The sequence below is a fragment of the Triticum aestivum genome, chromosome 3D (genome assembly GCF_018294505.1).
Source record: "Triticum aestivum cultivar Chinese Spring chromosome 3D, IWGSC CS RefSeq v2.1, whole genome shotgun sequence".
Lineage (NCBI taxonomy): Eukaryota > Viridiplantae > Streptophyta > Magnoliopsida > Poales > Poaceae > Triticum > Triticum aestivum.
This window is the reverse complement of record NC_057802.1, coordinates 130,201,580-130,213,503: the sequence shown is the minus strand read 5'-3', so window position 1 is coordinate 130,213,503 and position 11,924 is coordinate 130,201,580. Positions and strand designations below refer to the sequence as shown.

Here is an 11,924-nt window from a genome sequence, read left to right as displayed (position 1 = left end):
CAAGGATTCCCCAAATCTTCAAAATACCATATTTTGTATGGATAGAAAGAAGGGGATCGGAGGAGAGTACCTTCTAGGATGGATTGGTGAAGAAATGCACAGACCAAATCGTCGGATCTGAAGGATTTGGGAGAGGGGATTGAGAGGGGGAGAGGAGGAAGCCGCCGGCGCTGTTTTGTAACTCCTGAAACGAATGGGTGGGGTGGGGGGAGGGGGAGCGGGCGGTTGGCATCTAAGTCACAGTGCAGCGCCTATGGGCTAGGCGCTGCACATTACATGTGTGACGCCTACCTCGCCGCACTGCTGGGTCCGGGGCCCAGGGCTGCCACGGTGGACTGGAGTGCAACGCCCCCGAGCTAGGCGCTGCACCGTTGGGTGTGGCGCCGGCGTGGCGGGCGCTGCACAAAAAGGCCAGGGGAGTAAATTAGTTTCACGGACAATTCATTCTGTGAAATGATTTCGTCTCGAGGTCAAAATTGTCAAATTTGCCCGCAAAGGGCGCATCCTGATGATGTCCACGTCATCGGAGGTACGACAAAAAAACTGCGTTTAGCGATTGGGTGGGAAAAGGAGATCGGGGCTCATACCAGAATCTATTCCTTTTCCCTTCCTTCATACGCAGCCTTCTTCCTCTCCTCTCCCCCAAAAACGCCGCCGCCGCCGCGTGCGACTCAATCCGCTCTGCTCCGCCCACGACTCAGCTCGCCCTGCTCTGCCCGCGTCTCCATGGCACTGGGTACGCTATGCCCCGCCGTCTCCGGTCTTCTTTGCCCGTGGCGACGGCGTGCCGATCTGGCCGCCCCGCGGCCGGGCACGATCTGGAGGACCAGCAGGCGGTGGTGCACGGTCTGGGCGGCGGTGACCTGCGCGGCCCTGATGCTGCACCGACGCCTCCTTCCTCCGTCGCCCAGGTCCAAGGCGGCTCTCTTCTAGCCAACCTCCAGCCATGCATCGTCCCTTTCTCCTTGGCGGACTCTCTCCTCCTCTAGAGAAGTAGCACGGGGCTCGTTGCTGTGCCTGAGCCGCCACAAGGACGTCGGGTGGAGGGGATCCTGAAGTTGCTGCAGGTAGAAAACGGCGGAACATGTGAGCTCTTTCTCCCTCTTTTCATCATCTCCCCACTGCTACTCTACTAGCAGTAGCAGAACAACGTCATTGACCTTGCCCAGGCTGAGATTTTTCTTCATTACCTTGCCCCTGTCCTGTTTGATGAACTGTCTATGAGCTGATTCGTCATGTGTTTCATGTTGTATTTTCTCCTGTAGGGAACTCTAGGTTCTCTGGTTGGGTTTCTTTTCATTGCCTTGCTCGATTTGTGTTTGCTGAAAATATATATGAGCTAATGCATTGGTGTTGTGTTAATATTTGTTTGATCAATGGAACTTGAAGTAGTGATTTATTTGATGGCCTAACCAACACTGAAAAGATAGTATTTTAGGAAAGCGGCTAGAAATTTTTTGTTTGAAAGAGCTATACTTCTATTATTTCAAGTTATATATTGTCATGGATATTCCCTATGCTTGCTAAAAGATTCTAATGTTGTTCTATATCTGCCCTTAGTATCAAGAAAACGAGTTACTGCTGCGGCATTTTATCTAGCCTACAACTCTCTGTTATTCTGCAATAGTAGTACGAGTCTTGGTACTGTCGTTACATCTGTAATAGATAGAATTATTCCTCAATACCGGGGCATCTATTGTGGCATCATCCATCCCTTCTGCGGCTGATGGCCGTGTCTCCCACAAACTACGCCCAAGGTGATTCACTTTTGCACCAACAAAGGCTAATCTCACCTTCTTCTTTTTTTGATTTCTTGTGGCAGTATTATAATCCAAGATAATTAACATGATATGCTTGTGTTCTGTCTTGATGGAAGCTCTCTTGTTGGCCTTGTGCAGTTGATGTGGTGAACTAGCTGAAGGAAGAGCTATGGTGGACAGAACCAAGACTTGCAATGGATGTGCAGAAATAGCTATAGGAGGAGCTATGGGTGACAGATCCAAGACATGAGATTCTAACCATCTTCTTGCGAAGGCTTTCTTGCAAATCAGTGGATGTAACCATGTCATAGTTTGATTTAAGTGACATGGAACCTTGACAGTAGTCACATGCTCTTTTATCCTTTTTATTGCTAGCATTTTTATCACTCTAGATATTCGGTTTCTAATGTCATTTGAATTAAGATCTTTTTGTCACTCATCCATGGATCCTTTGCATATGAGAGGTATTTTGTGTGATTGCAACCAGTCATTATGTTTGGTGTTTGAACATATATCATGATATATCTTGCTGGTACTGTTGTGCTATCATGGAAAAAACGTAGGTAGGTATGATTCTACCATCTCACTTTCTTGACGAGTTAAAATGTCCATATTTGTTAATCCCAGTATGAGCTACAGATTATATTTTATAAGTTTCCATGTTAATTCCTAAAGGTTTGCTACTGATTTTAGCCTATAACTCTTCTACTTTTAACCACTGGTTATGCCTTTTTTTCTGGTACAGAGTGCTTTGTAGTGTCAGTGATTTACAAGGGTGATGCTTTGGTGCTATTGTTCATCGTTTCAATGTCCCCAAAGCGGTGCCTTCATTTTCTCTTTATACCGCCTACATGTTTGTATGTACCTTTGCACTTTTGTTTGTTTTATACATTTTCTTAGTGCACAACTAGCTTGATCAGGCTCGTGTAACTGAGAAACCGAGCTTCAGGGAGATCCAAAGTCATTTTAGAGGTTACAACACGATAATGGCATTCATAGTTTCCACCTTGAAGCAGTTACACATTTACTATTTTTTGTTTGTTGAGATTTTTTTTTTGGATTCCTATGCATTAAAAAAATAGTGAATCTTTTGCTGCATTTATTAGGGCTTAAGGGCTAAAATTATTCAGCTTTGTTACTATATCTGAGCATACATATTGTGAACAACATCATAAGCTTTTGGGGATGAAATAAACCCAGTATGATCTAAGTTTCTCTCCTTGCACTGATTTTCTTTATCTGAATTTACAACAACATTTTGGCAGCGGAGATGGTCGATGGGGAGATGGTCCACCTCTGATGCAGCTGGAGACGCTGCTGGCACTTAGCCTGGACCAGCACATGGCGGAGAACCAAGCTGCAGAGGTTTGCTGAATAATTTTCGCATTTGATGTGTGACATCTATAACTACTACTAGAGATGTATTACTAGATGTTATCACTATGTTGAAGTTCTCTTAAATTCTAATGTTCTGTCCATGAGTTGGGTCACTTCGGGCATTCTTGTTGGTAATATATTGGTGCTTTTGTTGTAGGATTATTTGGTGTAGCAAGAATGATAGTTCTAGGCCAGAGCAAACAATGGATAGGAAAATAGCTGCCTTATTAACCAAAACTGAATACTGAAATGAAGATTTTTGAGAGTTCAGATGATATAGTAACAGATCTGGCTGAGTATATCTCGCAAGTTTTATAAATCTCTGTTAAAGAAAGTGGATACTTCGCTATTGTAATGTTTGAAGCGCCACTTGTCTGTTTTTTGGGGTAATGATTTTTTCTCTTCTTTGCTAGCTACATGCCTTTTTTTTGCACACGAGTTTTCAATACAGTATGCATTATTGTGTCTGAAGTATCCTGTTTTTAATTTATGAAAAGGTAACTTTGTGAAGCGACGTATATATCCTGCTCTGATGAACGTGATGTAGCAAAGAACCATGCAGACAGTTATGACCTGATGTTTTAATTTATAGGACCGAGGCTTCTTGTGTCCGTACGAAAGCGAAGCTGTACCGATTGGTAGTGGAAGGAGCGGGGCACGGGTACATGAAGCCTGGATGTAATCTGCTTTAAACTATTTTTAAGGGAATGCATTACAGCATACAGCAAGTTCAGACCAAGAAAACTGGTATTGCATTTGGCATGTTGCATTTATTCCTTGGGCTGGTGGATGGATAGGAAGTGGGATTATATCAATACAATATCTGAATGCAATGATGCACCTAAAAGTTAGGCCTACCAATCGTTAAATATGCATAGCTGCCTGGTTTAGCTATGCTCCAATTTTTGGCTTGCCCTGATTGTCGATATTATTTGTCTCATAACTTAATTGATTTCTTGGTTCTCATCTAGGCATTTTGATTCTCTCAAATCTATTGGAAAAAGTTCATTGCTTACTGAAGAGGCATATGTGCTAAGGTGACGACCAGTAGAAAGGTATGTGTTATTTTGCACACTATGTGCCACTCTCCTTGTTTTGAGGAAATGTAAGTGTTCGCTTAGTAAAGTATCTTTATGTTTTCATGCATGGATTTTACTTTAGTTCATAAGAAAATTGTAATGTTCTAAATTTTACTTTTAACATATTAGGACAACTCAGCCGTGAACATTAAAAAAGAGCAAACACGATTCTGGCTTTGGAGTCTGAGCCGGTATTCACTTGAATGTGTAAAGTTTTGTGTTTCTTTTCTTGAATAACATGTCTATTATATTTAGGTTCACATATGAGATTTCTCTGGGCGAACAATCTTCATATTTATATCATCGTCAGTGTGGACCATGTTTGATAGCAGCAGCCCTAGTTTCTTGTCATTTTCATAGTTTTGTGAAACTTTTCTTAGTTGGTCTGTTCATTTGTCAAGAACTTGTTGTGCAAGTTATTATGTTATATATTAGAACAATTATACCTATATATAAAAAACTAGGACAGGACGATGCTTAATGCATTAGTTTGTACTTACCAAAATTATCACTTTGCACAAGCTTTTGGTGAAGCTCCATCTTAAGCCTGACAAGTTCCTGATTGATAGATTCTACTCCCTCTGTAAACTAATATAAGAGCGTTTAGATCACTAAAGTAGTAATCTAAACACTCTTATATTAGTTTACGGAGGGAGTACTTACTAAAGACCACAGACTTCATGGTGCATTGGCTGGTTAGCTCCTCTATCTGTTTCTCGTACTTTGGGATCAGTTTAGTGTCCTTTTCTGCAATTTACCGGTAGGAATGCAAGCTGGAGAATGAGCACATTGCATCTAAAATAAACAAAGTACCTGGTGTTGGTGGGGCTTTCCGAATGCAGATGCCGCAAACCATGGGTTCCCTCTTACTCCCTTGAAGTTGATGATAGCACCATTGCTCTTACTCCAAAAAAGCCCTAATGTCAAGCACCTGAAGGGGCCTGTTACCTCCAAACTACCATGAACACATCAAGTTCAGACAAAATCCGTGAACAAAAAAGGTAGAACTGTTTGAGCCAAATGTGGATAAGGAAACCATGCAACGAAATTTAAAAAGACAGACAAGTCATAAGTTTGCCTTGTCTTCTTGCACGAGCACATCAAATGATCTGATTCCTTTTGGCCCATTAGTGTGCACTATCTCAGCAAAATGCAGTTCCAGATAATAGTCTCCAGGGGCAAGACCATCGAATTTGTAGCTGAAATTAATGTAGTGTGCCGAGCTGTACAATGACGGATAGTCGCCGCCTTCAACCATGCTCTCAGATGTCCCCGCCTTTAAACAAACAATCACTGGCAAAATTTGCAGAGGGGTCATCGCCTTCAATGGCACACCCGGCGGCATCAACGAACAAGACACATTCACCTGGTTGAGAACACGGGTGTCGGTGGAAACGACACCTATGGGATCACGGGGATCCCTTCTGCTACGGTTGGCGGGCGCGGGGTTGTGCAAAGAGCGGGTCTAGGAGCCAGCGTGAGGAGATTTTTACCTAGGTTCGGGCCGCGTAGATGCGTAATACCCTAGTCCTGCTTTGGTTTATATTTGAGTGTTCTTGAGCTCTTGAACTAGCTACGGCGTGTGCGTCGTCCAAAAGATCTGAATCCTTCCTCGGTACGACTCGGGCCTCCTTTTATAGTCAAAAGGGGCTGCCACAGTGGCATACAGGAGGTGGAAATGTATACAGTGTACAAGCTTATCGTCTGTCATTATAGGACAAAACACATTAAATGCGCTACTTAGATGTCCACTTGCTTTATCGGGGGTGGTAACGAGGCCTGTCCCGTCCGTCATCGCTCTGCCTTGCTCCGACACGCGTCCGGGCCAACGAGGCATGCAGCGCCATGTAGGCTGGCAGACTGCTGAGCTGGCGTGGTGGTAGGGTCTTCACGAAGATCTGCATGCCACCACGCAGGTGCTTGACTAGTTGGATTAGGAGCCACGTACTGCCACGTGGGTACTTGCTTTAGTCGGTGGGTCGGCCGCTGAGCTGGGGCGGCGATGGGGCGGCAAGGGTTTGCCGCGGTCTCGCGTATATTCCCGGCAAGGGTCTTGCCGGGGCCTTGTGAGCGCCCTTGGCAAGAGTCTTGCCGAGGCCTTGCGGGTGTCTTCGGCAAGGTGCCTCGCCGGGGCCTCGTGCGCATCGTCGGCAAGGAGCCTCGCAGTTGTCTTGTCGTCTGGTCCTCATCTAGGATTTGTAGGCTCTCTGTCTTCACAAAGATCTGTATGCCACCATGCAGGCACTTTCCGAGCCTTGGTTCCAACGCTGTCGATGGTGTCGAAACTCTCAGGTTCAAGGGTGGCTGCGATGTTGGCGCTGGGCGAGCTGCCCCGGCAAGGGTCTTGCCAGGGGAAAGCCCATCTAATCGCTCTGTCTTCTGCGCCCTTGGTTGGTTGGTTGGAGCGCTGCTCTGGTAGCCTTGCACTTCTGCTTCCCTCCTCTGCCCTGCTAAATGCGGTCGCAAGCGTGGCTCTGACTGCCCGTGCACAAGTAAAGGGGTAAAAAGGAGAGCCCCTACTTTCGTACACTGACAACGGGCACCGAGAGGGTAATAAGAAAAACTTCAGACAGAGCTAGCAAAAACATTATAAGATGTGAAATAACATTATAAGGTTTTCTTAGCAGGGAATAATAGCCTAGCCATAGCATGTGAAATGAGCTAAGAAAGGCAGGCTTGGCCAATCTCAAGCAAGGGAGGGGCCAAGGTTAACTCTGAAAACCTGAATCTATTAACAGAAATGAGATTTGGGTGCAGTACAATTCCTGCGGTTTATCAATCCGCGCCAACTCAAGGGCTCCAACCAGATCCACTGCGATTCATGGATCATGATAGCTAAATCGACGCATATACGATAGGACCAGCGAAGGCTAAGAGTTAACTAGACAGAAATGCACATGGGAGAACTTCAGAAACCTAACATGGCGGACGACGGTGCTACGGCCGCGGGGAAGGGATGGGAAGGAGAGCACCACCTGTGCACAGTCGGCGTGCCTCATACCAAAATCGACAACGCGGGGGCCAGAGACCAGAATCATGGACTCCGCCTCCGCCTCCGGCGGCGCCGGTGCCGGGTTGGTTGGGGTTGGCATCGCAGGCCGGTGGCGCTGAATCCCAGCCCAAGCGATGTCTATCCGTCGGTGACGTAAGCGCCGGTCGTGCCCACCCGGGACGTACACTGGGGCAGAGCCGGTCAATGACGGAGAAGAAGACAACGCCATCGCTACCCCCGTCTTGTTAGCCAAACTGTGCCACCGATGCTCTACGCCCCAGACCTGACCCACAGTAGTCCTCCTGTAGGCTGTAGCTGCGGCATGGCGGCGCCCGTGCACAAGCTCCAGGCGGCGGCCAGTCGCTCCGATGATGCTTGAGCAAGACAAGTGCGCAGAGGTACCGCTTAGGCGGCGCACCATGGGCGCGCCCCAACCGCTAGTATCATTCATGGAGGATAAGTTCCAGATGGAACCGAAGCAATCTCTAATACAACTCCAAAAGAATTGAGCCGGTGCACATTTTAAAATGATGTGATTAGCGTCCTCCGGACTACCGCAAAGGGCACAATATCCATTGCCAGGTCCATGTCTCTTCTGCAGGTTAATGGCCGAGGGAAGCTTGTCAATGTCAGCTTGCCATAAAAAGACGCGAACTTTGAGCGGCACCCTTGCCGCCCAAAGAGCTTTGGCGGAATTGATCTTAGGGCCTCGAACCAACTTAGTGTACATAGATGATTAGGCCATCCTCCAAAGATGGTTGACATTCAGTAAATTTGAAGCCAAGTTAATGAATGTGATGTGGTAATAAAATGATACCATCTCGGTATAAAGCACATAGTATACACAGGAGCAGGCACTGCTGACACAACACATGTCGCGAATCTCCAGACATCATTGTTAGGGTAAATCGAGTAAACATCATTAGGCCTAATATTGTGATAAAAACACCTGAGAGGAAGTGTATGTACCTGATATGGGCATAGTCATTCAAGGCAAATCCATAGTCTCTCGCCTGCTTGGTGCAGGTGTGATGAAGGGTGGGTCCATGGTGATATAGACGTGCATGGGAAACAACATGTATAGGAGCCCACTCGGCACTGCCTTGCGATGGACGGTGTCGGATCAACGAAAAGATCGATGGCTCATCTGCAGATTGACAACAGTTTTTTCTGGACAGCGGATTTGTGTTCACCGTCCCCGCCTCCTCGAGCGTCGCTTTGATGATTGCTTCGGTGGAATTGTGTGAAATTGAGTCTTGAACAACCCTGTAAAATTTTATTGCGTTCCGATGGAGGAATCTCTGGCAAACTTCGATCTACCGAAGCCCTATCGAATTTGAACGCGAATCTGACGAGTTTAGGGCGAGGAGTCCAGCGTCCAGCTCGTACATCTTTGGAATATCCTATTATTCATCAGTTGCGGAATTACTGTCTCTATCACCCCTTAAAATTTTAGCTCGATCCAACCATTCAAACTCCAGAAAACGTCCGATGAGTGCATCAATTTTCAGATTTGTTTTCTGCGCGAAAACGAATCAGACCTGAGTTCATCTTTTTCATGAACGGTTACCGAACATCCTTTTTGGAGGATTTTTTAGGGTATTGTGTGTTGTTCTTAAACATGTGCCCACAAATTTTGAGCCTTTTTCGAGGTAATCTTTATCGTTGCGTTGGTGTCAAACCAACTCGACAATGTTTGCTCCATGGGTGCTGACTTGCGCTAGACAGATCATCGCTTCGTCGAGCCAATGTCAACCTCATCGGACCATCACCTTGGTGAGCTGACCAAGAGTTCGACATTGCATGGGCCAAATAATCATCAAGAGAACATCATTGCCCCACGGATTGCACGAGGCTGGCACACCAACATTGCCGCGCGGTCACTTCATCAAGATGGCATTGAGCGTGTCAAAATTTTTGACCCGCGTCAGCATCGCCGTGCCACCTTTTCTTCATGCCGGCGTTTAATAGTCGACCTACTTCAACACGTCGGTCGACATTAAGGCTCCGACACCTCAGCTTGACCAGGGGCTTCACCATCTCTTAATTAGTCTACTGCACGAACTTCGGCATCACCAGCCGACTAGCTCTGACACCTCAGCTGGACTGGGGGCTTCGCCTCGACACATCGGCAAAGTTGTGCTATCACTTCATCAAGACGAGCTCTTCACTTGGGCTGGGACCTCGACCCGCCACAAGTTCGGACCACGTCATCAACACCGAGCGCATTAACCAGCAAAGTCGCTTTCATGCTCAAATTTAAAAAAAAATTAAATTTTTATTCAACTCAATCAAGCATTATATTTGTGTTGAACAAAAAAGGTCGTTAAAAACTTAGTTTGTTAAAAAATGTTGTTTGTTAAAAACACTTCTTTTACCCAAGTTAACTGGGGACTCTTAAATTTGTACGAGTCGTTTTATAATAAATGTTTTCTTCTAAGTCGTTGCAAAGTCTTTCTCTACCACTAATTTCTCGACTGGAGTGTGCGGTCAGTAGCCCGATAGTCTGGTTTCTCTATAAAGCCGCTGGAGTTTAGTTCGCTAAACTGGCCTGAGAAACAGTCTGCATTTGGGATAGGAGGCTGAAGCCGAACGCTCACCCGCTTGAAGTCTTGAGATCGGATGTGTCATGTTAAAGTGCAATGAAAGCACAAACTAATTTTAAGACTAATTTTCGGATTGGCACCAAAAAACTTGATTTACTTCAGATGTAAAGTCTTCGCATAAGTTTTTTGGTTTTTCGAGCTTATCACACTTTTAACATATTTTATGTTTTCCTTTTAGTTGGAGGGACATCTTCTTGATCAAGGTGTTATGTGTGATGGTTTTGCTTGGGAAATCTTTTGCGACCCGCAGCTCGGCATCTTTCCTGCCGACCTGCACCTTGGCGTTGGCAAAATGCACACTACTAAAGTACGTTGTGATAACCTACAAGCATAGGGGATCGCAACAGTTTTCGATGGTAGAGTATTCAACACAAATTTATTGATTCGACACAAGGGGAGCAAAACAATATTCGCAAGTATTAGCAGTTGAGTTGTCAATTCAGTCACACCTGAAATACTTAATATCTGCAGCAAGGTGATCAGTAGCAAAGCAGTATGATAGTAACGGTAACAGTAGCAACAGAAATAATAGCAATTTTGTAGTGATTGTAACAGAAATAACGGTGAAAGTAAGTTAGCAAAGATCAATATATGAAAAACGTAGGCATTGGATCAATGATGGATAATTGCATTGGATAATATTCATCATGTAACAGTTATAACCTAGAATGACACAGAACTAGCTTCAATTCATCAATATAATGTAGGCATGTATTTTGTATATAGTCATACGTGCTAATGAAAAAGAACTTGCATGGCATCTTTTGTCCTACCCTCCCGTGGAAGCGGGGTCCATAAGTAAATTAAGGGATATTAGGGCCTTCTTTTAATAAAGAACTCGAACAGACCATTAGCACTTAATGAATACATAAACTCCTCAAACTACGGTAATCACCGGAAAGAATCCCAATTATTGTCACCTTGCGGTATGCGGACCATAACACGTAATAGGTGCACATAACTTGCAATATAGGATCAAGAACACAAATATATTCATGAAAACTTAATAGGTTCAGATCTGAAATCATGGCACTCGAGCCCTAACAAGCATTAAGCATAGCAAAGTCTTAGCAACATCGATCTCAGAACATAGTGGATACTAGGGATCAAGCTCTATAAAAACTAACTCGATTATATGATAAATCTCATCGAACCTATCACCGTCCAGCAAGCCTACGAAGGAATTACTCACTCCCGGCGGTGAGCATCATGAAATTGATGATGGAGGAAGCTTGATGATGACGACGGCGTCGAATCCCCCTCTCCGGAGCCCCGAACGGACTCCAGATCAGCCCTCCTAATGAAGAACAGGAGGTGGTGGCGGCTTCGTATCGTAAAACGTGATGAATCATTCTCTCTGATTTTTTTCTTGGCGAATAGGTATATATGGAGTTGGAGTTGTGGTCGGAGGAGGTCCAGGGGGCTCACAAGCCCTCTAGGCGCACTGGGGGGTAGGCTTGTGGCCTCTGGGTGGACCCCCATCTGGTTAATTCTCGCGTCACTATTTTTTATATATTCCAAAATATTTTTCATAAATTTTCTGGTCAATCCAAGAACTTTTATTTCTGCACAAAAATAACACCATGGCAATTCTGCTGAAAACAACGTCAGCCGGGTTAGCTCCATTCAAATCATGCAAATTAGAGTCCAAAACAAGAGAAAAGTGTTCGGAAAAGTTGATACGACGGAGACGTATCAAACTCCCCCAAGCTTAACCCATTGCTTGTCCTCAAGCAATTCAGTTGATAAACTGAAAGTGACAAAGAAAACTTTTACAAACTCTGTTTGATCTTGTTGTTGCAAATATGTCTAACCAATGTTCAGGTTTTCAACAAAGATTATGAACTAACCATATTGACGACAACACTTAGGTACCACGTTTACTCACATCAATATCATAAACAACTAGCGAGTAATAATAAGATATTTTGGATGACAACACTTTTTTCAAAACAATCATGATATTATATGACATGATGGTATCTCACTAGCCCTTTCTGAGACCGCAAAACATAAATGCAAAGCACCTCTAAAGTTCAAGCACTGACTAGACATTGTAATTCATGGTAAAAGAGATCCAGTCACACTTATACTCAACATCAACTAAACA

General features: G+C 44.9%; 1 long non-coding RNA gene across 7 annotated transcripts; it reads left to right on the top strand.

The window, feature by feature from the left end:
* The first annotated feature begins 580 nt into the window (after window positions 1–580).
* Window positions 581–10,434, top strand: LOC123077853 (uncharacterized). Of its 7 annotated transcripts, XR_006436853.1 has the most exons (6): window positions 581–1,086; window positions 1,899–2,617; window positions 3,026–3,125; window positions 3,730–3,884; window positions 4,109–4,192; window positions 4,472–4,761. It is a non-coding gene; the product is annotated as an uncharacterized lncRNA (long non-coding RNA). The 7 variants fall into 7 exon arrangements; XR_006436857.1 differs by lacking the exon at window positions 4,472–4,761 and adding an exon at window positions 9,993–10,434 and having other exon boundaries at window positions 1,899–3,125; XR_006436852.1 differs by having other exon boundaries at window positions 1,899–3,125; window positions 4,346–4,547.
* The last annotated feature ends 1,490 nt before the right edge of the window (window positions 10,435–11,924 follow it).